Source organism: Cavia porcellus, unplaced genomic scaffold, assembly GCF_034190915.1.
Source record: "Cavia porcellus strain 051 isolate PalLab524CR breed Dunkin Hartley unplaced genomic scaffold, mCavPor4.1 scaffold_21, whole genome shotgun sequence".
Taxonomy (NCBI): Eukaryota; Metazoa; Chordata; class Mammalia; order Rodentia; family Caviidae; genus Cavia; species Cavia porcellus.
This window is the reverse complement of record NW_026947504.1, coordinates 6,558,908-6,581,724: the sequence shown is the minus strand read 5'-3', so window position 1 is coordinate 6,581,724 and position 22,817 is coordinate 6,558,908. Positions and strand designations below refer to the sequence as shown.

General features: G+C 41.6%; 1 protein-coding gene across 8 annotated transcripts in view; it reads left to right on the top strand.

Moving 5' to 3' along the window:
- Sil1 (SIL1 nucleotide exchange factor) overlaps positions 1-22,817 on the top strand; it is a 314,976-nt gene that overhangs the window by 73,636 nt on the left and 218,523 nt on the right. The window contains exon 1 of one of the 8 annotated variants that reach the window (XM_063232176.1): positions 17,589-17,737. The exons of the other annotated variants lie outside the window; for them this stretch is intronic. The gene's annotated coding sequence lies outside the window, so the exon portion shown is untranslated. Of the gene's footprint in view, positions 1-17,588; positions 17,738-22,817 lie in introns of those variants that run through there. 8 annotated transcript variants of the gene reach the window in all.

Genomic DNA, 22,817 nt, shown 5'->3' with positions numbered 1-22,817 from the left:
TTTCCTGTCTTTTTTACAGTAACAATTACACTTTTTGGGTTTTATTACTCCCACAGTTCTTATTACTTTTTTTTGGAAGAGAATAAAACCAAAGGTGACTAAGCAAAACAGAATCAGAACAGAAGGATGGGCATGGTACATGATGCAAAAATAGAATACCAGGTGATCAAAGTGGTTACCATTGTGCCTCTTGCTATTTTTAAAATGAGTTGCCTATATCATCAGGTATAATAGAATTGACACAAGTTTTATTACCTTGAATATTTCCTAAGGTAAGGGTGGGTCATGAGGTCATGATGCTTTCAAGAGACAAAGCAACCATTTTCCAACAAGCAAGAGAAACCATCATTGTCAAGAACATTTTGACAGTTTGAGTCTTAGAGGGTGTTTAGTCTGAGTAACAGTCCACTAATCTGTATCTTGAGTATCTGGAGGGAGGACCTTGTGTGAATGATGTATCCAGGTAGGTTTTTCTGCTACTTTGACAGCTGTACAGGTGCTGAGGTCCATGGTGTATGGCCCGGTCCCACAAGGTTCAAGAGTTGCAGGAATGACGCTTAAGTAGCATTCAGTCTCCTGGGCTTGTGGCCAGAGGGGTCTCTGGTACACGTGGCTTGGCTTGGTGGTCTCAGAAGAGTTGGTGGACGGAAGTCAGCACAGGTTGAAGAACCTGTAGGGACTTAATTAAACTGTGGTTAGCAGTCTCTGCCAAATGGGTACTACCAAGGTGGGGAACGAGGAGTGGCGGTCTCACATAGACTGCCTCAAAAGGTGTTATTTCATTTATATATGGAGTACGGCGCACGTGCAAGAGGGCAAAAGGAAGGAGACTCACCCAGTTTTCACCAGACTCTGAAATCAATTTGCTAAGTGTCTCTTTTAAAGTTTATCGTTTTATCTTGACCTGAATTTTGGGGATGGTAGGCACAGTGAAATTTCCAATCAATCTGTAATAACTGAGCACTTTATTAGTGATGGAAATTATGAAAGCTGGGCCACTGTTAGACCCCACAGATAAGGGAAGGCCAAATCTAGGAATTATTTTTATATAAAAGCTTTTTGACAACAGTGGAGGCTGATTTGGTCTTCGTTGGGCATCCCTCCGTCCATCCAGTGAAAGTGTCCACCAGAACCAGCAAATACTTACGTCCATGTAGTCCTGGTTTTCCCATGTCCGTGAGATTAATTTTTCAGTATTCTGGAAAAGTTTCCCTGTATTGAATTTCTTCTGAGGTAGCGATGGCTTTACATGCAGACATTGTGGCATCTTTGACTGCTTCCTTTGCTAATTGCCTCAGCTTAGGAATGAAATACCTGTTCCGAAGCAACCCAGCCAGTTTTGAGCCTCCTAGGTGTGAGGCCTGGTGGATTTGAAGGATCAAGTCTCTTTAAGGCAGTAGGTATTAAAATTCGTCTGTCTGGCAATTGAAACCAGTTTTCAGGGTGCTCTTGTTTTGCTCAGTCGTCTAGCTAGCTCTTGATCTGACTCGGAATACACCAATTGGGGCAAACAAGGGGGTGGCAGAACTGGCAGCAATTGGGCCATAGGCTGTACAGATGACTCTACAGCTGCCTCTGGAGCATTTCTGTCAGTGAGTGCATTTCCCATTGAGGTCGGATCTTTTCCCATCTGGTGGCCCTATAATGTACCACTGCTATGGATTTGGGGAGCCAGATAGCAGCTAACACATCCAGGATAAAAGGAGCATTCTTAATCTTTGAACCAGTAGTGGTTAAGAGCACCCTCTCGATTGCCCCATGCACATCAACGGTAGAAAAAGTGTAATAGCTATCCATGTAGATCGTTGCCCTTAGATCCTTAGCCAGCTTTAGGGGCTCCATGAGGGCAGTGAGTTTGGCCCTGTGATCGGAGGTGCCCTGATCCAGGGGTTGGGCCCAAATTACTTGTGTTTGAGTGGTTGTGGTCGACCGTGTCACCCATTTACCTTCAAAAAGGAAGCTTCTACTGTCAGTGAAATACTTAACATCTGGATTCTCTAATGGAAGATCAGTAAGGTCTTGATGAAGACTGGCAGTGGTAGAGAGCCGGTCCATGCCATCATGGATGGGTACCTGTGGGCCATCATCTGGCAGGGTTGCTGGATTTAAGACAGTAGTCTCCTTGAATTCAATAATTTGGAGTTAAGAGTGCTTGGTACTGCACAATCCTGTGTTTGTGAACCATCTGTCAGGTGGGGCCCTGAGGAGGGTTTCAGTTGCATGAGAAGCCACAATTTGGAGTTTCTGTCCAAAAGTTAATTTATTTGCCTCTTTTATTATTATCAAGGCAGTGGCTGCAATGGCTTGAAGGCAATTCAGCCATTCGAAGAGACTGGGTCCAGGCTTTTTGAGAGATAAGCAACTGGGCTGCCCCATGGTCCCTACATCTGAATCAGTATCCACTTTGCTATCCCGTGCTGTTATGCAATGATCAGTAGAAAGGGTTTGGTCAAATCTTGTAGGGCCAATGCTGGACCTTGGGCAAGGGCCAATTTTAGTTTTTGGAATGCTTGGCTTTGACTCAGTCCAAACAGGTGGATTAGAAGGGTTTTCCCAGTTGCAGTGTGGAGGGATTGTGTTCAGCAGAGAGAGAGGTATTGAAAGTGGGGCTCTCGGAAAGTAGCGCTCTTCCTTGCCACATGGGTACTTGCCCGAGACTTTTATCTAGCTCTCTTGCTGGGTGTGTGTCCTCACTTCAGGGAAGGTGCGAGACAAAACTCTTGTTCTCTGGCAGAGTGCACTCCACTCAGTCTCAAGGAATGAAGTGGTGGGGGTGAGGGCAAGGCCAGCACTTGGCTTTAGGGCTCCCGCTGGCAACAAGAAGTCAAACCCCGAAGTCAGTACCACCGCGACTGAAGGACAAAAGAAGATGCTCCCAAATATGGCCAGACACAGCACATATCAAAGGGAGTGAGGGAAGATGCCAGTCCTTGTGATCCATACCACCCATCTTACAGGATGACCCCAGTTCCTATCCAGCAGGCGGTATGATTTGAGAGACTTGTGTGTTTACATCAGAGAGGCCTCCAATAAAGGCCAACTGAAAAGTTGATAGACAATGCCCCAGTTAGGCTATGGGAAAGGAATCCGGGTTCCAGGCCCATCATTCCTCCCTGCAGTGGAAAAGTGAAGAGAACAGTACTGAGGAAACATTTAGGATTTTGGGGGGGAGGGGGTGTTAACCAAAAATTGAACTCAGGACCTTACCCTTACCAGGTAGGAGCTTTTGCCACTGAGCTTTATCTCTATCTCCGATCCTGCATCTGGAGATGAGCATATCCAATGTGGCGAGGAGCAAAACTCCATGAAGGTGAACCTGCAACTCTAAAATAAGAGCAGCCTAAGGAACTTGTAATACCCATGTGTCATGGTTACCATAGTGCCTCTTGCTATCTTAAAAAGAATTGCCTATATCATCAGTTATAATAAAATTGAACAAAACAGTAAAGAACAAAACCAATAAAACCACAACATTGGAGACATTAGAGGACTTTAAAAGAAGATAATAGTCAACCAGAATGGGCATAATAATGAATCTTATTGTCTTCACAGTTGTTGCCTATACTTTCGAACTTGGTACTATCAAGCAAAACAGAATAGAGGAAAATCAGTCAAAACAAGATGGTGAGAGCAATACAGGGTTTCTTTTAGGTTAGTATTATCTGGTGGTGAAACACTATTCTGCTTAAATGGTTATGTTTTGATCTGCGCTGTTTCGTTGTTATGCCCTCTTTTATCTCAATCTCCACTCCATTATTTACTTTTTTATCTTTATCCTTTTAATTAAAGGAAAAAAATAGCAGGATATATTATAGTAACCCACTTTGACTTTTCATTACCTTGATTTAAAGCCCTGTATTACTCTCACCATCTGGTTTTTAACTGATGTTCCCCTATTCTGTTTTGCTGGATAGTATCAGGTTCGAAAGTTTAGGCATCAGCTGTGAAGATAATGAGATACATTATGATGCCCATTCTTGTTGACTTTTATCTACTTTTGAAGACCTACAATGTCTCCAATGTTTTGGTTTTGTCGGTTTTATTCTTTACTGTTTTGTTCAATTGTATTATAACTAATGATATAGGCAATTCTATTAGAGATAGCGGGAGGCATTATGGTAACCATTGTTGATCACCTTGTATTATGTTTTTACATTATCTATTATGTCCACCCTTTTGACTTGACCGATTCTGCTCTGTTATGTCACATTTGGTTTTACTCTCTTCCAAAAAAGTAAAAAGAGCCGTGGGAGCAATGAAACCCAAAATGTGTAATAGTCATGGTACAAAAGAGAGGAAAAGAAAGTGCTCCAAACTATATAACTGCATGTATATTTAAGTGTATAAGATAGAAAATGATATCACAGAGTTTTATTGGATCAATGAACAGAACTGTTTGCAGTATCATTGATGGAATGTCCACTTTACAAGCTTTAATTTTGTGACTTGAACAATTATTTCTAAGATGACAATATGTAATCCATTAAGTAGTGATTTCCTACTGTTCATTTTTTTTCTGTAAATCTGTATAACTTGTACCCTTTCCCTGCTTTTTTTTCTTTTCTCCTTAAATAAAATTAAAAAAAAAACATTTATTACAGTAAAAGGCACATTACCATCAATCCCCTCACCAAAAAAAAAAAAAAAAAAAAAAAATACAGGATTTCAAATCAAGTTAATAGGAAATCAAAGTGGGTTACTATAATATATCCTGCTATTTTTATTTATTTTTCCCTTAATTAAAAGGATAAAAATGAAAAAGTAAATAATAAAAAAAGGAGATTGAGATAAAAGAGGGCATAACAACAAAACAGCGCAGGTCAAAACATAACCATTTAAGCAAAATAGTGTTTCATCCCAATATAATCCTGACATAAAAGTAGTTACTATAGTGTCTCTTTGAAATCTTTGAGTATAACTTCGTATACTGTAACATCAAACATATCAAGACAATGTAAAACCATTCAAGAGAATGACAGTATTACAGGGTATTTAGAATCAACTAACAGAAAATGAACAATGGTTTCTGTATAATCTCCTTGTCTATAAAAGTTTTTGTTTATATTATCTCATATAATAAAATCCAATAAGATATAACATTTTAAGACCGATGGAGACAGAAGAACAAAAGCTTGATGGGACTTCAAAATAAGGTGATATTAAATCAGCACTAGCTATTATGATGTCTTGTTTTCTCCAAAATAGCTGTTCCTACCATTCAACCTTCTCTGCTTCATTTCTGTTGAGCTCTTTTTCTGTCATAAGTTGTCAGTTTGTCCTCTTCATTTCGCTTTCTGCTCCATTCATTGTGGCCTCTCTGCCACTATTTTCTGGAATCTTGGTATTTTTCTTTTTTTAGAATATCCTGCAGTGTTCTCTGTAGAGTTGAATTGGTGGTTGCAAATTCCCCTAGTTTCTCTTTATCCTGGAAGCACCTTGTTTTTCCATCAATTTTAGGGACAGTTGTGCAGGATATATCAATCTTGGCTGGAGGTTATTATCTTTCAAAGCTTGAATTATTTCGCCCCACACTCTTCGTAATTTGATGGTTTGTGCCGAGAAGTCTGCTGTAATTCTGATGGGTGTTCCCTTGTAAGTGATCTGTTTCTTGTCTCTGGCTTTTAATAATCTGTTCTTATATTGTATTTCTGGAATTTTGATTATTATATGCCTGTGTGGATTTCTGTTTGGGTTGTAGGTGACTGGGGTCCTGTAGGCTTCATACATCTGAATATCTTTACCTTTTGCCAAATTAGGGAAATTCTCCTGGATTATTTCTCTGAATAGCTTTTGTAATTCATTTGTTTGTGTTCCTACTTCTTTTATGTTCTTAATTAAGTTACAGATCCTCTTATCATCTTCTAGCCTTCGTATTATTGCTGTTTGTTTTCTTGTTATTTTTAAGAGGTTTTTCATTTCATGCTCCCACCTTACAAATCTGTCCTCCTGTTCAGATAATCTATCCTTAGTTTCTTTCAAGCTGTTATGCCAGCTTTCAATAGAGTTTTTAGTTTCCTGGTAATCTCTTTGAACCTGCTTCACGTATTCTATGTTTTCTCTATTTTTTCCATCAAACAGTTCTCCCCTTTTTTCTGTTCTTCCATTCCACCATCTGTTTTTTCTTGGGTGATGCTTAGCATTTCTCTAACTATTCTACTTATTTCTTGCTTTATTTCATTTTTTTTGTCTTTTTTCTTTTTTTTTTTTTGGACCGGGGATCGAACTCATGACTGCCTGCTTGAAGGGCAGGCGCTTATGCAGCTGAGCTAAATCCCCAGCCCCTGCATTTCATTAAATACTTCATTTTTGAACTCGTCTATGAGGCTCCGGAGATATCGCTTTATGTCTATTGGTCCCGTGTCTGATATTACATGTCGTCATTCTCCTTTGCATTTACCTTTCCTGAACCAGTGTTCTCAGGATTGGGGACTGAGGACCCTTTCTTATTGATGCCTCTTCCCATATTTTTTGTCCCTTCCATACAAGCATATATAGGAGGCCCAGTTTTTTTTTTTTTTTTCTCTTTGTCTGTTACAGTTTGTCTCAATCCGCCGGCTATGTGTTCCTGCCCACTGCAGTGTACTAGAGAGACACAGACCTGGGCAGCCTCTGCTGGGCTCACCCCTCCAGGTCAACCTACTGAAGGCTTTACTACTAGGGTGCACCACCAGGTGCTGAGACCTGGTTTGGGCTAGCCTACTGGATCTTAGTCTGCCGCATCATCTATGCCAAGCACTCTCTACCAATCCCGCTTGAGAGTGAATATGCGACTAAAGTCACTGCAGTGTCCTGTTCCAGCTAGTCTGCCCGGACCCAGAATGTCCTCTTTTGGAGCCTCCTTATCAATGGAGGCATCCCTGTTCCTCTCACCACAGGTTGATGCAGGGCTCCCCGCCAGTCCTGCTCTCGACTCTGTTCGGTTCGCTGATTCCCGCTCTCAGAGCTTTCGTGCCTCTCTCTCCCTGCCATGCCGATTCAGACACATCAGTGGCAGCAGGAAATTCAAATAGCGGCTTCCGGAGATGCGGGTTCCAGCTTTAGTGCTAAGATTTTATCTGTTCCTGTTACAGCACTGGGTTTGCATTTCTAGTAGTTTTCTCTCAGCTTAGTTTGTTCCTGGGTTGTCAGGGTATATCTCCCCTTGGTTGGGGCTCCTCACACCACATCATTCCTGGATTCTAAGCTGGCAATCTCAGAGAGCCTCTGTGGCTGCTGTTATCTGTCCGCCATGTTCTCCTGGAAGTCCGAGTTTTCTTTTCATTGTGCTGGAGATTTCTTTTGACATGCAGAAACTTTTTAATAAGAGGTGATCCCAGTTATTGATTCTGGAAAGTATTTCCTGTGCAGTTTGAGTCCTATTCATGAATTCTCTACCTACCTCTATGTCTTCAATATTTTTACCCAATTTGTCTTCCAATAGATTTAGTGTTTCTGTTTAAATATTCAGATCTTTGATCCATTTAGATTTTAATTTAGTACATGGTGATAGGCATGGGTATAGTTTTCGGCATATGGAGAGCCAGTTTTTCCAACACCATTTATTAAAGAGACTGTCTTTCTTCCAGTGACATGTTTGGTCCCTTTATCAAAGATAAGTTTGTTGAGTGTGTTTGTAGTTGTGGTTGTGTCTTCTAATCTATTCCATTGATCTTCAGCTCTGTTTTGATTCTAGTACCATGTTGATTTTACTATAGTAGCTTTGTAGTATAGCTTCAAGTTAGGGATTGTGATGCCTCCTGCCTTACCTTTGTTGCTGAGGACTGTCTTTGCTATTCTGGGTCTCTTCTGGTTCCAGATGACTTTGAAGAGTGATTTCTCTAGATCCATGAGGTATGTTGATGGTATTTTTATTGGGATTGCACTAAATCTTCACAACAGTTTTGAGAGAATGGCCATTTACACAATATTTATTTTTCCTATCCATGAGCAAGGGATGTCTTTCCATTTTCTGAGATTTGGATTTCTGGGATAGTGATTATTATATGCCTATGTGTAGTTTTATTTTAGTTATGGCTATCTGGAGTTCTATATGCTTCACTAATCCTAATGTCAGTTTCCATTCTCATGTTTGGGAAATTTTCAGCTATGACTTCTGTGAATAGCCTTTTGATATCATTTGTGCTGTTTCCTTCTTTTTCATTTATCCCTATTAATCTTATATTGTTTTTCTTTGCATCATCTTACAGCTGTTGAATTGTTATTTCCTGATTCGTTGTGGTTTTTTTTTTTTTTAAAGATCTTTCCTTTCCTGTTCACTAGCTGCAATCTTGTCTTCAAGGTATGAAATTCTATCTTCACTTTCATTCAGTCAGTTTTGACAACTTTTGATGGAATTTTTTTTTTTTTTTTTTTTTGTCTTTTGTCTTTTTCATCAGTACCGGGTATCCAACTCACAACTGCCTGCTTTCAAGGCAGGTGCTTATGCCGCTGAGCTAAACCCCCAGCCCCTGGAATTTTTTTTTTTTTATTTAAGAGGAAAAAGAGAAAAACACAAAACAAAACAAAGCGGTGTAGGGGGCTGGGGGTTTAGCTCAGCGGCATAAGCACCTGCCTTGCAAGCAGGCAGTTGTGAGTTCGATCCCCGGTAACGATAAAAAGGAAAAAGACAAAACAAAACAAAACAAACAAAAAAAAACAAAGCGGTGTAAGGGTACACGTAATACAGAACTACAAAAAAAGAAAAAAAAAAACATAACAGTAAGAAATCACCTGTTAATAGATTACATATTATCATCTTGAAAATAGTTGCTCAAATCACAGTATCAAAGAATACAAAGTGGACATTCAAACAGGGAGACTGCAAACAGCTGTGTTCAATGATCCAAAAACATTGATATAGTCAGCTATTTAACACCCCTAAACACACTTGCTGTTATATCCGTTAGAGCTCTTTTTTTTTTTCCCCCTCTCTTTTTTACAACAAAATTTACACATTTTGGATTTTATTACTCCTTAGTTCTTATTACTTTTTTGGGGGGGAGAGAATACAGTCAAATATGGCATAACAAAGCTGTCAGTCAAAACCAAGGATAGACATAGCACATGGTGTAGAACAGAGTACAAGGTTATCAACAATGGTTATCAACGTTGTCTCTTGTTTCCTTAAAAAGAATTGTCTATCTCATTAGATATTATAAAGTTGGACAAAACAGTAGAGAACAAGACCAATAAAACTTAGGCATTGTAAACATTACAGGACTTCCAAAGAAGACAATAGTCAAACCAGAATGGGCCTCTTAGTGAATCTTATTGCCTTCAAAGTAGTTGCCTATATCCTCAAACTTTATACTATCATACAGAATGGAACAGAGTCTAATCAGTCAAAACAAGATCGTGGGAGTATTACAGGACTTCAAAACAAGTTAATAGGAAATCAAAAGGAGTTATTATTATATATCCTAATTTTTAAAATTTTTTCCCTTAATTAAGACAAACATAAGAAATAACTAAATAATTTTTTTTTAAAGAATAAGGGGGAGATTGAGATAAAACAGGACATAACAATATAACAATAGAGGTCAGAGCATGACTGTTTCAGCAACCTAGTACTTCACCACCATATAACCCGACTTAATAGTAGTTACCATAGTGTCTGTCTTTTTCCTTGAAATATTTGGATAAAACTTCATATACTCTAGCTTCAAATATTTCCATATCAAGAAGCCCAGAATAAAGCCTTTCTAATTAATGAGTGAAAACTTTATAAGGCTTCAAGGCCACATAATGTGCCCCTGAAATTTTTGATTTCCTGTATATCTCTTTGAATCTGCTTCATGCATTCTGTTTGTTTCTTAAATTGTTCATCCAGGGATTCTTTTTGTTTTGTTCCTCTAATTTTTTAACTGTGTCTTCTTTAGATGTGTTCAGCATCTCATTCATTACTTTTATCATTTCTTATTTTACCTGGGAGATTATTTCTAGTTTGAATTCACTGAAAGCTACCTAGAGTTGCTTCTTTATTTCAGTTGCTATTATTACAGGTATTTCAGGTGTGTGGCATATATTTTCTTCTATGTGCTCGTAGGGTTTCTTGGGATGGGCTGGAGGTTTGAGAGAAACAAGAAACAAGAGACCACATTTTGGTCTTTTGTTTTGTCATTTTCCTATATTTCTATGTTTCAAGTGTGTTTGTAAGGCTTCCCCTGGATGTGTTGGAAATGGTCTCCTATGCCCTAGGCTCCGAGGATTCAATGGAGGTTGCTGAGCGTGGTCCAGTCAGGCCCCCTTCCCTTCCTACCTTCAGTGTTTCAGGTAGCTGGGCAGACACCTACCCACTGTGGATGATGGGCTAAAGCTCTCCCCACGCAAAGACCAATGCCCTGGAAGTCACTTCACTTGCTGTCAATTCCCGTAATTGAAGAAGGTTGCTGAGTGTAATCTACTCAGGCTGCAAAATCTTCCAAGGCGTGTCTAGTGTGCCTGGGCTCTAGGTGGTTCCTTGAGCTCTGGGAAGAATGATCTTAACACAATGTCCCGGGCTCCTGATGGCACGCAGACTCATCCCAGCTGCCAGCTGAGTTTCCTGCTGGGCGTGTCCTGGATAGGCCTCAAACCTGCCAGGCAAGCACTGCCTAGTGTGGCTGGGCTCTGGGCAGGCTCTTGAGCTCTGGGAACTATGAACTTAACACAGTCTTCCGGGCTCTGGATGGGGAGCAGACTCACCCCAGCTGCCAGCTGAGTTTCCAGGTTCCCAGTTTCAGAGAAGGTCCTTGGGTGTGTACTAGCCAGGCCTGAAACCTGTCAGGCAGGTGCAGCCTAGTTGGCTGGGCTTTGGGTAGGTCCTTGAGGTCTGGGAGCAATGATCTTAACACAATGTCCCAGGCTCAGGATGGCACGCGGACTCACCCCAGCCGCCAGCTGAGTTTTCTGGTTCCCAGTTCCAGAGAAGGTCACTGGACGTGTCCTGAGACCTGCCAGGCGAGTGCAGCCTAGTCATTGTACCCTAATTTTGGTGACTCTTTGCCCTAATGGGAGCAAGCCTGAAAATTTGACTCCCTAAGTCATAGAAAGGTAAACATAGTAAAACATAGTAAACATAGTAAAACAAAAGTAATAAGTACTTGCTGGTAGAAGGAAGCCGTGTTCAAAGAGATCCTGACGTCATCCAAAGAGTAGGAGCCCAAGGTGGGGGGTAAATCCCATAAGAGGTGGGATCCTGGATGAGCCCCCAAATGATATGGGCAGCAAAATGCCAGACTCCAAAAAATGTTAAAAAGCGCTTTATTAGCTGAGCTCTGCAGTGACACTGTCCCTGATGGCAGTCAGGAAAGTGTGAGCCTGAGCCAGCGGCTGCAGGGAGTTATAAAGTAACAAGCTGAAAGGGGAGGGGTCAGAGTCTTAGGATCAGTCCACATAAAAGGAACCAGGGAGGCAGGGAATGTATACCCACATACATGGTGGGTATGTTACAAGGTTGCAACTTAACTGGCAATTACACAAGTTTTACAGGAAGAGAACAAGTTATAATAAATACAGCACATTTTGGATTTTTGAGCTTATAACATGTTCAGCTGAAAACCTAGAGCCTATGACAATGACTCATGCAAGTCTGTTTCATGGATCTATGATAGGAAGGCCCAAAGGATGCTGAAAAGTCTGTACCAGTGTGCTGAAAGATCTGTGCCAGTCAGTAGGTTGAGGGTTTTGCAATGGATCTAAGAAGCAATTCTCAAAGTAAGGAGCAAGGCTCCCCCAAAGTGTACGACAGCCATCCTCAGTGACAGGTCCTGAGCTCCTCCGGTGATGAGAACAGCAGAGTACACATCAGAAAGCCAGCATGACAAACTTCTGGAGATTATACAGCACACATTTTTCCCTCTGGAGCTAGGAAGTGATGCTCCAAGTAAGGACCAGAGCTCCCCCAAAGTGAACTACAGCCATTCTCAGCAGCAAGGTCCTGAGCTCCTCCATTGATAACAGCTGAATTCATATCAGGGAGGCCAGCATGACAAACTCCTCCAAGAGAACCAACAGCTCCAAACAACACCATTCACTTAGGTGAATCTACAATGCTATCCTTCCTCTCTAGGTCTTCTTTTTGTGCTGGCCACTGTTCTCAGGTGGACCATCACACTGATTCAGCTCAGTTGGTGTTTAAGTTGACTACCAGTTATCAGTATACTAGAGTCCCCTTGCTCACTGTCTGCTAGGAGCTTCAATTTCAGGTTTGGTAAAAATTTCACTGACTGTGCTGGGCTGTTTCTCTAATTCATCTGGTCACTTGCAGGTATGCTTAGTTAAGCCCCATTCATCTTTCTGTGCTTCATCTTCTTTTTCAGCCGTGTAAAAATAGTCTCATCTTAGATGAGTGGTAGGGTGTCAGGATCATATAAATAGTTGGAAATGAGTTTAGATGCTATCTTGGCCAGCTTTTCTGAATATAGATTCCCCTCCCCTCTGCTGAGTTCTTGCCAGACATTTGGGTATATGTGAGGGGAGTGCTTGGCACTAGGCTCTGTGAGGGGGTGCAGTGATGGCTTGCTGAATGTATAGCCAAGAAGCTTGAATGATAGGAGGTTAAGAGATCAAACCACAGGGAGCCAGTGACCTGGCTAGAGTCTGAATCAAGAACATTCTTTCTTTTGAATGTCTCTGCCTGTGCTGTGGGCTGGGCTGTACAGTACCAAGGACATTCAGTAGTCTAAAGAGTAGTCTATTTGTGTGTACAGAAACTGGGGCATGGGGGCTTGGTCTTTCCACACGAGGGCCTCAGTAGGCTCCTGTAAAACTTTCTGCCCTGACATAAAATGTGTCGTTTTATTTGTATTGTTGCAAAATCATTGAAATGATGAATCCAGTCTCATTGGTTGATTTAACAGACTACTGGAAATACAGCATGGTTTATGGGAAGAGCATAGGTTCTGGGGCCAAACTGGCTTTGAGTTCTGACCCTGCTACCCTCTGACTGCATGAACTCTAGCAAGTTTCTTAACCTCTCTGAATTTTGGCCTCTTATGGTTAAAATGAGCAGCATTTAGAAACACCTCAGAGAGCAGTTGTGAAGAGTAAATGAGTTTAGTACTTTCCTTGGAATATACATGGTACTCCATAAATGTTGACTGTAGCTATTATTTGACAGAATTAATTTTTCCCTGGGATACCCACTTATTGCATTAGAATACTGAAGGACGGGGTGTCACTATAGTATTCTTCCTCTCCCCCTCACCATTTATTGCAATTATGATTATTACAGCTCTACAAAGTAAAGAACTGAAGCTCTTTGTTTGTTTTTGAGACAGGGTTTCAATATGCAGTTTAGGCTTGACTTGAACTTATTTTGTAACCCAAGCTGGCCTCAAATTTGCAGCAATCCTCTTGCCTCAGAGTACTGGGATTATAGGTGTGCACCACCACACCTGGCCTCTACTATCAAGGCCCTAGGGGAACATTGAAAAATAAATCACTTTTAGACAAATGGTCCTAAATTTCCAAACTTCAAACTATTCAACTTTTTAATGTCCTGTTCTTGTGCTCATGACATGATTTTCTCTTAATTCTGTCTCTGTCTGTCTGTCTGTCTCTCTTTTGGTGGCGATACTGGGGATTGAACCCAGGGTCTTGTACGTGCAAGGCAAGAGCTCTAGCACTGAGCCACATCTCCAGCCCTAATTCTGTCCTTTTGACCCTTGAAATTCTTATTGTTGCTCCTTTGGGTTCCTTGCTTGCTTCTCTTCTTTCCCTAACCTGCATCCATGAAGTAAAGAACATTCTTGGCCTTCTCTCCTTTTCTCTCTGAGGTTTGGCTCCAAGACTGGGACTCTACTCTTATTGCTTTGGTTGTCATCTATATAGCAGCGGTACCAGAACTTTGCCGTGCTTTAATCCTCTCAGCCTCTTTGTATTCAACAGGTATGACGCTGCCAGAGCTTTTCTGGGTCCACGATAATCTTTGTGCCTAATGGCATTGGACTCTGGTTATTCTGTCTGTAGATTACCTAGTGCCTTCCATTTCTCTGGGTTCTTTACAGTCCAAATGAAACAGCCTTGAGCACCTTTCAGTGTTTAGCTTCTTAGAAGCTGTGGCTTTGGTACCTTGTGGAAGATCTATACTTTTCATTACTGGAATACAGATTGAGTAGGTCCTGTCTCTCCACCTCTTGGGGTACTGAGAAGAGGGTGGGAAATACCTCTTTATTTTTCCTGCCCGTGTCATCTCTTCTTGGTGCCTTCCTTCTAGGATTCTGTATTCCCTACCACACCTATGGAGCCATCCTTCGTTGGCTGTGCTCTCTGGCAGGAACAGCACCTACCCTTGTCTGGCCATTGGAAAGGCTTGTTTTGGTCCCTCCCTGGCCAGGTGCAAGAGTGACTTTTGGTTTCATAACTCTCTGGTCAGGCTTGGGTTCATTGTGAACCTCCCCTCCATCCATAAACTCTTTTACTCAGCTTCCTTCCTGATTACCTGGCTATGAGAGCAGTCTCTTGTTTGCTTGGCCTTGGGAATAACTTCAGTAATTTGGACAAATTCTGTCCTCATTGTACAAAAGGCCAGTTCTGAGTTGATTCTAACCAGTTGGGCTGGACTGCAGTTAATAGCCGTGCTTTTTTTTATTGTTCAAAGACTCTGTTTCGCTACTTTTTGACTTTCGGTTTAGTTTGTATCTTCGAGCAAAAAAACTTTTTGCTAGACTACTCCAAACTTGTTTCTCTTGTCTTTCAAATTATCCTTTAAAATTCCATTTATTTTCTTAAGCAGTTGCATATTGTTCTCTCTTGTCAGGGATGTCCTTTCAGGGTTCTCTTTGCATTGTTTTTTCAGCTTCATGTTTGTCTGCTTAAATTAGGTGGTGAGCTTCTGTTTGTGTAGAGGTGAGTGAGTGCCTCTGTTTGTGTGTGACAGAGAGAGAGAGAGAGAGAGAGAGTTTATGTAGCCCATAAATAGTAATGAATATGTGCCTGTGGGAAGAGCTCATCACCTAACCTTCAGTGCATAAAGCAGGCTGGCAGTTCTGCATTCCAGGGGCTTGACTCTCTGGATGCCAGGACACTGGGAAAAGCTCTGAGGGGGTTGAGACTGACTGCCTTGGGAATTTCAGCAGAAACATTGCTTGGGTCTTTCCATTTTCAAGCCTGAGGGTTCCCCTTTAACATCTGTTTCCTTCATCTGAAAAGCTACCCAACAAAAGCCTCTACTACAGTTTGAGGCATAGTGGCACCTGGAGTGTGTGTGGATTTTGGAAAGGTGGGAGCTCTGGGGTGCCTGATTGCAGTGTGCCTGCCTTGCCCTGGGTGGGCTTCAGGGTCAATAATCATCCCCATCCCAATTCCAGCGAGGTGAGAGAGAGCCAGATGTGAAGGTTTTGTTTAATTCTTCCTACCATGTTTTGAAATAAGAACTCTTAGTGTGTTCATTTTATAGGTGAAATAACAGAGGTTTAGTAAAGGTAGGTCCCAGGTCACATAGTTAGGAATTGACAGAACCAAGAACTGATCTTAGTTTTGTTTGACTTTAAATCCATATGATCCTCTCTTTCTCTCTCTCTCTCTGCTTCAGTATCCATTTTATAAAATAGAAACAGGAATTCATGTCTTTTTACTTTTCCCAGAAGATTTGGCAAAACAAATGCATGGACACAGAGTACAGGTAAAATGGGACCTTAAGGCACGGTGCTAAAGTGACTCCTTAAATAGGACACTTTGACTGTTTCCTGGTCTCCCTGTGCTGCTTCCTGAGACTCAGAGTGGCCAGTGTCTGTGTGGCCTGGCAGCCGTGTCAGAAGCTACCAGAGACCAGTCAGTTCCCCCCTCCCCCCACTTCTTCCCTCCCTTTTGGCTTTTTGCCATTCTCATTCCAATCTTTTGTTTTCTTTTCTCAGAGAAGACAAAACTTACTGGAGGATGCCTTGTTTACATGGGGCCCAGCTCCCTCCCCCAGTCCTGCCTGAATTGAGGGGAGGACAAGAGGCATTGAGGGAGGTGAGGGTTAGGTGACCTCTTCCCGCCTGCTCCATGAGCATCTGCTCTGGGCTGCAGTGAGCTGGCAATCCATATTGCTGAGAGCATCCAGCATCTATTTAAGTAGATGTACAGCCTACAAATGGCCAGTTTTGGTAGAAAAATGGGCATCTCAAGTACCTTATTGTCTTTTTTTGTCCCAGAGCCCAAGTATACTTAAGGAAAGAAATACTGGTCAAACATTGAAATAGGTTCCCTTTCCTGGACTGAGTGATGGTGTTCCAAATTAGGTAAAGGTCATATATGCCAAGATGTAGATCTGTCCTCTGTGAGAGCCAAGGCTGATGAAAGGGTTTGTTCTGTAGATTGTGCTAGTGATCATGTGAACCCAGGCTCTACGAGTGGCAAGTGGTTTGGAGGGGAGACTCTCTTCAGGTCTAGTGTGCAAACTGTGCCTCAGAGGGGTGCCATGACTTTGGCTTTATGTGAGGGACTAAAGTTTTCTTTTGTGGCTGCTTTCGGACTGTGGTGGTGGGCTTCCTGACAGAATCCTGTATCCTGCTTTCTTTTGTCCTTGTTCCCCTTTTCCCTTAGCATTGACATGAAGCCCCGAGCAAACTTATCCTGCATTCTCTCCATCTGCCACTTCTTGAGTGAAGACCAAGACTGTGTGACCTGGCTACAGACCAGGCCCGAGAAGGTCACGAGACGTTGGTACATCTGCCTGCAGTTGGCACTTGCGCTTTAGTGTCCCTGCAAAACCCGAGGAACTGTCTCATGCCTTTCTTTTGGTTTCACTTTGCCTATGTCTGTCCTAAGTCCTTCAACCTCTTGTTTTCTATCCCTATTCCTGGCCCCTTTTCATAGAAAAACATATGTAGGCAATAAATAGGTCAGGTGAATTATTATTATTGTTGTTGTTGTTATTGATACCAGGGATCAAACTCATGACCTTGCGCTTGCCAGACAGGCCACTGAGCTAAATCCATGGCCCTATATGGAATTATTGAGGGAAGATGGAAGATCCATTTGCAAACTGATCCTCAGTATTGGCAGAAAATGCTCCCCATGGTGTGCGTGTGCGTGTGCGTGTGTGTGTGTGTGAGATGGAGGTAACTGCGAGCCTTGTGGGAGCTGCTGTTTCTCTTGCCCTCTGCTCTCTTTCCACTCCAGGAGGTGGTAGAATTGCAGTTTGTGCATCAGCTCCCCCCGCCCTTTCTTCTTCAGTCCCTTCTGGGCCTTTTTTCCTGCTCATTTGTTGCTTTGCCCTTGACTTCTAATATCTCATTTATCTTTTCCTCACCACCAGTCTTTGTGTTTGTCCCTGGCTGTAAGAAGAGAGCATTTAAGTGTGTGTGCATGTGCATATGCAGATGCACTCATGTCAGGGAAGGAAATCTGTGGCTTTTGGGTTAATCTTTGTTTTCTTTCATTATATTTTGTCCTATTAATGCTATGAGCCCCTCCCTTTGATTCTTAATTCTCTTCCCAATGAGGCTGCAGGATAAGAAAGGTACAGGGCATTAGGAAAGGTTGAGAGTCATTTTCCCTTTCGACCCCGCTCCCTGGACCTCCTTAACCTTGTTCTTGATTGTGGCAACCTTTGCCCCTTGGTTGGTCTCTCCTAGCCTGGGCTCATTTCCTCTTGCACCTAGGCCTGCCCAGCCACTGGCCCAAGCCTCATGCTGTGCTGTGAACATACTCCCCATCTTTCAGTGTGATCGGAGCCCCCAGGGAGCCAGGTTGCTGGGGGAAGCTTGCCTGGCATTCAGCTGTTCCATTTTGTTGACGAGAAAAGGGAGGGTGGAAGGAAGTGGCAGAAAGCAGTTCCTTTTGCTACTGGGTGAGTATAACTGCTATTTTTAGCAACCAAGCCTTAGCTTTCCCGTTTGGCTGTACTTTTTTAGTACAGTGCAGGTCCAGCAGCACTGTTTTCCTTCCTGGCTGCAGACGTCCTTAGGGAATGTTTCTGCCTGCTTCGGAAAAGGCGTGGTGGGGGCAAAGGAGAGATAACTTCTGAGGTTGGGTCTCACTGTAATCGTGTCACAGTGCCAGTTTGTGGAGGAAGAGCAGACAGAGTAGGAGGGTTAAAAGCTAAATACCACACTCTTCTGAGATGTCCTCTCCCCTCAGTGATGTATTCTCTTAAGTCACTACTAAGTAAAATGCTGAATGAGATACACTGAGGCTGAAGTCCACACAGAAACCTATTCTAAAGGTCTGAGCTAATACTTTGATACATTATGAATTTTTCTGAAATTTTTGTTTTGCTTATTTAATTTAAAAAATTTTTTTCTTTTAATTTAGTTCTTTTGAGACTGTCTCACTAAGTAGTTTAGGCTGGTCTTTAGTTCACTTTGTAACCCAAGGCTGGTCTTGAATTTACCAAGATCTTCCTGCCTCAGCCTCCCTAGTGCTGGGATTACAGGTGCGTGCCACCACCCCCGGGCTCAATTTTTTTTCTGTATTTTTTTCTAGGTTATTTGCCACTTTGGATTAAACTTTCTTGACTTCTACTTACTGGCCAAAAAAATTGCTTTTAGTATTCCAGTCAGAAACTTTGTTCCTATTAAACAATTAACTGTTCATTTCATTCTTCCTCCAGTTCCTTCAACTCTGCATTCTGTCTATGAATTTGTACATTCTGAGACAGATGAGAGGTGCCTGACTTTTCTTTTTTCCCTGTGATGACTAGAAGAGGACCTGGTTGGCCAAGAGCCCTTGCGCCTTTTCCCTTCCCTTCTTTGCATGCTGCTGGGGTTCTGGACCACCTGCCCCAGTGTCTTCCCACCCAGCTTGGGTTGCTTTGTGACCGCTCTTCATGCAGTTCTGCTGTCAGCTGCCGCTTCCCTTCCCTGCTTCTGCTGCCTCTCTGACAAAGCAGTGGGGAAACCACTCTCAACATGGGAGATATCAGGGAGAAATCCCAGCCCATTATTATCCTCAACATCTCCAAGCCCCAGTAAATTGTGATTTACACAGTTAGCTGTCCTGAGGATCCCAGTTTTGACCCCACCAGTTTTCATTGAGATGTGACAGATGTCAACCAAACAGCTCACATCTCCTAATGTTCCTCCAATTCTGACAACTGTGGCTGTCCGTACTCACCCTGAGAGATGTCTGCCCTGACTGCAGGAGACTTGAATCTGAGCTAAGGAGTAGAACTGAATTTGGACCAATCAGTAGGCTCAGATTAGAAAGCTTGAGTTTAGACTGATTTGGACCAATCATCAGACTTGAGTGGGCCGGTTATAGGTCTGCAGCTCCTAGATGAGCAGCACTCTTTTCACTTTTTGGGTTGTTCTAGAAAGGGCATATTTCTGGTGTACTGACCCCACTGTGCTGTAGCATAGGCTTTGTTCAAGTAAAGCCTCATTCTAGTGGTCCTCTAAGTCTACTCATAATTTATTTCTCAGATACTGTGGGCTCAGAAAGCCTTGTAAATCTATTTGGGATTCTTATCCCAAGTCATGTGGACAGAGTGGTTGTTTCACGAAAGAGCTATAGGGGCTGGGGATTTAGCTCAGTAGCATAAGCACCTGCCTTGAAGCAGGCAGTTGTGAGTTCAATCCCCGGTACCGATAAAAAAAAAGGAAAAAAAGACCCAAAAAAAAAAAAAAAAAAAAAAAAAAGAAAGAAAGAAAGAGCTATAAACAGTAGGGACTGTTAGCCTGAGGAGCTCAAGAGACCAGCAGCCAATGAAGATCAGTGGCAGAGATCACTAGCGAGCTGACTTGACCGAAGGTCGCTGGTAATAACCAGTGTCAACTGATGGTAACAGAGACCTCAAATTGGCAGTGTTATCCAATAACATCAGCCTTAGCTGATGTTGACTACATCTAGCCTTAGTTGATGTTGACTGGCACCATCAGGGCCCAGAGCTATAACACTCAAGATGAGGGCACTGGCGCTTAGAGCCCAGCGTTTCTAGCACAGCTGCTCTTTGCTAATTGATGATTTCTATCTGAATCAAGCAAAAGAACCCTCAACTGATTGGGAGCAATTCTAGATATTTCATATAAGTGGAATCATACAACATCTGTCCTTTTTTTTTTTGGTCTGGCTTGTTTTACTTGACATAATGTTTACAAGATTCATTTTGCAGCATGTATCATAATTTCATTTCTTTCTTGTTATTGATTTTGAGATAGAGTCTCTCCTTGTAGTCTAGGTTGGCCTTGAATTCACAGTGATTCTCCTGCCTCAGCCTCCCAAGCGCTGGGATGACAAGTGTGCATCGCCATACCTGGCTAATTTAACTCCTTTTATATGGCTGAATTATTGTATGTATATACCATATTTTAAAATGTTTATCTATTGATGGGTACTTGAGATTTCCACATTCTGGATATTATGAATAATGCTACACTAAACATTGATACAAGTAGCTGTTTGTATTTCTTGTTTTCAATTCTTTTAGGTATGTGCCTGAGGATAAAATTGTAGGGGTATATAGCAGTTTGTCCTAGTCACTTTCTTTATTGTTGGGATTCAGTACTCAACACCAATAAATTAAAGGAGGAAAGGTTTATTTTGGCTTATGTTTCAGGCCCTAGTTGACTGGCTCCAAGGCAGGACAGTGTGACACAGGAGCATGGCTAAGGAGTAGTTGCTTACATAATGGCAGCCAGGAAGCACTTCTAGGCCATGTTTCCAGTGGCCTACCTCTTTAGCCCAGACCCTGTCTTCTAATAGCACATTTAGCTATAAACTCATTCACCTGTAGTGTAGCATCATCATATTCCAGTCACTTCCCAAAAGCCCTGCCTGTGAGTCTTTGAGGGAACGCAGATACAAACCATGACACAGTTCTGTGTAGCTTTTGAAGAGCCATCACATTGTGTTTCACATTCCTACCAGCAATATATGATGGTTCCATTTAATCCGCATATTCATAAATACTTATTTTAGTTTATTAAGAATTATAACCATCTTAGTGTATGTAAAATATATCATTGTGGTTTTATTGGTTTGAATTTACTAATGGTTAATAATATTGAGAACATGTTCTTTTTGGCTACTTGTATATCTTTTTGAGAAATCTATTTAAGTCTTTTGCTCATTTTAAAGTTGAGTTTATATATTTTTGTTAAGATTTAGGAATTGTTGGCTGGATGTGATGGTGCATGCCTATAATCCTAGCCCTCAAGAGGTAGAGACAGGAGGATCAGTGTGAGTTTAAAGCTAGCCAAGACTACATAGTGAGTTCAAGGCCAACCTGGGTTACAAAGTGAGTTCTAGGCCAGCCTGAACTGCATAATGAAACCCTGTCAAAAAAAAAAAAAAGATTTAGGGTTTCTTGATGTAACTTGAACTTTATTTATTTATTTTCTGTGCTGGGGATCGAACCCAGGGTATTACTGCTCATGGTAGTTAGGTAGGTTCTTTACCACTGAGTTATACTTTCAGCCCAGTTTGGGACATTAGACCCTTATATATATGATTTGCAAATGTTTCTTCCATCCTGTGAGTTGTCCTTATAGTCTCTGATAACATTTTGTGTTTATACATGTGTATGTGTGTGGTGGTGGTGGTGGAGGGGATTGAACCCAGGAACTCATGATACTAGACAGGTGTCTTAATACTAAATAACATCTCATGATAATATCTTTTGTTTCAGTAAAGTTGTTTTAAAATTTATCTTTTAAAAATTGTTTTTGGTTTTTGAAACAGGATCTCACTATGTAGTTTAGACTGGCTTTGAAGTCACAGTGATCCTTCTACCTCAGTCTCCTGACTGCTGGTGTTACAGGTGTGTGCCACCACTCCCGGACTAATCGTTATTTTTCCCTGTGCTTTTGGTGCCATTTTTGTGTTTTTTTTTTTTTTTTTTTTTTTTTTTGTCTTTTTCCTTTTTATCGGTACCGGGGATTGAACTCACGACCGCCTGCTTGTAAGGCAGGTGCTTATGCCGCTGAGCTAAATCCCCAGCCCCTTTTTGGTGCCTTTTAAAGAAACCAGTGCCCAGCTGGGCATAGTGGCTCATGCCTATATTGCCAGTGCTCTGGGAGGCAGAGGAAGAAGGATCCTAAGTTTGAACCCAACCTAGTAAATTTAGTGAGATTCTGTCTCAAAAAGAACAAGTCATTGTCTAGATTTTAAGGTCGTGATAACTTTACATGTGTTTGAAGAATTTTATATTTTTAGCATTAGGTTTCTGATCCATTTTGAATTCATTTTTATATATGTTAAGGGAAAGGTTCAACTCCAGTCTTTTTTATCATGTTTTATCATTTCTTAAAATATATTTTATTTGTGTTACTAATTTTACAAAATACTGGGTTTCATGGTATGTACTTTGACCATATCTATCCTTCTATTACTTTTCCGTTTTCCCTCCCTGTTCTCTTCATTTTATCTAATAGTAGTTTCTCTTCTACTTTCAAGTCATCTTTTTTATTATTTACTTATTCATTGATTGTTTGATTGATTGGAGTTTAAACTTAAGGCTTTCACGTTGAGTTTGATTCCCCTGTCTTTTAAAGTTTTTTTGAGACAGCATCTCCCTGAAGCAGAAATATAGAGAAAGTTAGGTAGATGGAGTACAAATCCTGAAGAGTTAATCTCAAGTAAACTCAAAACTGGGGCTTCAGTGAATTAGCATACCAGAGGGCCTGAGTAATTAGTAAACAAACTATCGGGTCCTAATGGACTACAGAGGGACAAAAAACAGGTCCTTAGCCAAATGGGAGAGACCTTGGGGAAAGGAAAATGCAGAGGAAGCACCCTGCTTCCCAGACGACAAAGGCTTACCTGCCCCAAGAAACATCCTCGCTTTCTGTCACAAACACAGACGCAAAAAACTGTATAAAAAAACCAATGGACTTGAACAGCTATTCTCTTCTCCAACAAGTGGGGAGCTCTTTTCTTTGATTCTTTCTAACAAGCATGCATTTGGCCATTAGCTGCTTGCTATTTTATTC